This window comes from Felis catus, chromosome E1 (genome assembly GCF_018350175.1).
Source record: "Felis catus isolate Fca126 chromosome E1, F.catus_Fca126_mat1.0, whole genome shotgun sequence".
Taxonomy (NCBI): domain Eukaryota; kingdom Metazoa; phylum Chordata; class Mammalia; order Carnivora; family Felidae; genus Felis; species Felis catus.
Window position 1 is genome coordinate 49,963,797 of NC_058381.1, and position 2,798 is coordinate 49,966,594.

The following is a 2,798-nucleotide window of genomic DNA, read 5'->3' on the forward strand; positions in this document are numbered from 1 at the left end:
TGATATATTTTTAAAAGAATCAACTAACTTCCAAAAATGAAAAATAGGATCATTGAAATGACAAACCCATAGACTGGTTGTACAGACAGCATGTTAAATGCAGAAAAAGAGAACATTTGGAGAGTCGGGGTGGCTCAGTCGGTTAAGCGTCCGACTCCGGCTCAGGTCACGATCTCGCGGTTCGTGGGTTCGAGCCCCGCGTCGGGCTCTGTGCTGACAGCTCGGAGCCTGGATCCTGCTTCGGATTCTGTGTCTCCCTCTCTCTCTGCCTCTCCCCCACTCACATTCTCTCTGTCTCTCTCTCTCAAAAATAAATAAAACATTAAAAAATTTTTAACATTAAAATGAAGTTATTAAAAATACACACACACATGCACACACTGTGGGGTGATGGATATATAAACTAGTTTAATTGTGGTAATCATTACATAAGGTATACTTATATTAAAACATCACCTCGGACACCTGAAGTGTGTGCAGTTTTTAAGTGTCTAGGAAGACAGATCAAGATCAAGCTCCACACAGTCGGAGAGTCAGAGACCATGACTGATCCCACTGCCACAGAGAGTAACCCATGCCAAGTGACCTCCCGAACCAGCCCTGACGGAACAGGATATTATCCTTAGACCTCAGAGTGACTCCGTCTGCTTGGATTATGTTGGATTCGTACAGCAGGAGGTTTGCTTTGTAAAAGAGAGAAGGCAAAGTTAAAAGAAGACACCTGTTACTTCCCCTGAGTTAAGCCCTCTAGAAATATTTCCCTTAAAGCGACCGCTTGTTATTTTGACACTTGGATCTTTTATTCTGGAGGTGGGGCCTTCTAAACCTCCCTACTTCTCTCTCTTTCTCTCTCTCCGTTTGTAAAAATGGCGGTGATGCCTGTACCACAGAGGCAGTGACTTCATTTTGCATCCACAGCTTTTGGACACTGCATGAATAAAGGAGGAAACGTTCCAATTATTCTTGCAAAGCCTAAAAGAGCTACGTTTTCATCACTTAAAACATTGTGTTCGTGTCACTGATTCTAAAGATATACACTTTGAGCTCAACAATCGAGCCCTGCGGTCCATAACATATTTAGTGATTCAGTGACCCCTGGATTGATCAAAATGAAAGAAAAGATTCTTTCAGGAAACAGCCCACTTTGCAATCAATTTCGCATTAGACTGATGTCTGGGCTAGGCAGAGAAACCCCATGAGACTTTTTAAATGTCTGCCTGATTATGAAGTCTTGAAAGCTAATGGCTTTCCGGGGGACTGTTCTATGAAACTCATCAGGCTGAAGTCTGCTATAGTGCCAAGAGACACGAGCTCTCGATTAGGAAATTCTTCTTCTTCTTCCTCTTCCTTTTTTCTCCCCCTCCTCCTCCTTCTCCTCCCCCTCCTCCTCCTCCCCTTTTCCTTTTAAATAAGCTCTCCCCCTCTCTCTTCCTAGTAGAAGAATATATTAAGCACACCGTAGAAAGTAAGAACATAGTGTGGCTGTACTTTCTCTCCAGAATCCAACTGGAGTTTGAAATGTGCTTCTGCTGCTGACTGCCTGTGACCTTGCAGAAGTCACTCATCTAATACACCTTAACTACCGAAGTGTTAACGGGTGTGCTAATGCTGGTTACCCTCCAGAGCTGATGTGTGGCTTTCATAAGACGATCATGCACACAGTACGTGCCAGGCACGTGGTGAGACTTCAGAACATTGCTTTATTAATAAAAGTCACAAAAACATAACTAACTAAAAACTATCGGTAATGCCACTGCAGGGAGATAAACTGTACCTCCAGGTACAATTCTACGTTCTGGAGCCTTCACATGAAGGTCACCAAATTAGTTCATCAATATTTATTTAGACCAACACTATGCTATGCAGTAAGAGGCATGTAGTTATAATTTAAGTCAACATTTTCTGACTTTCTCTTGTGCTAGTAATCTAATATTCATCCATTCATCATTGAAGCATTCAAATATATATTTTTTAGCACCTTTCATATGTGAGATACTGTTCTGGGTATTGGAGGCATTACAGTGATCAGAATGAAAACCTGGGTCTCATGAAGCTTACATTCCTTTTTTGTTTGTTTGTTTTAATTTTTTGTTTTTTTAAGTAAACTCCACACCACACGTGGGGCTCGAACTCACAACCCCAAGATCAAGAGTTGCATGCTCTGCTGAATGCACCAGCCAGGTGTCCCTGAAGCTTACGTTTCTGTGTGTGTGTGTGTGTGTGTGTGTGTGTGTGTGTACGTGTGTGTATTAGAGAGAGGGAGACAGAATAAACAAACTAGTAAGATATATATAATATGTCATATAGTGATAAATACGGAGTAAGCGAGAATATGAGGGGTCAGGAGGCATTTGAGCACAGGTCTGAAGGAGGTGGGACAGCAAACCCCTAGGCTGTCTGGGAAGTCACTCTGTTCAGTGGAGGGAAGAACCAGCCTGAGGCGGAGGTGAACTTGACTTACTGGAGCACCAGTCGAGGACGTCAGTGTGGCTGCGGAAATGCACGAGCAGGATGGCAGAAGGGCTCAGATCAGAGGCTGACAGCAGCCAGCTCCCAGGGGCTGTGGGTCCTGGCAACGCTTCTCGGCCCCACGTGCAAACTCGTTGGCCTGTGATCGGCTTTGACCGAATCGCAAGACGGACTGGCAGGTGTCCCTCCTCGGCAGAATCTTAAAGAGCCAGCAGGTGCTTCCCCAACATCTATTTCCTTCTGCCACAATCTTCGACAAAGAGGTCACGTTTTAAAACCCGAGTCTTTTCAAACCCTGTGTGAAGACAGCAGGCGACCAAATTTCAGGC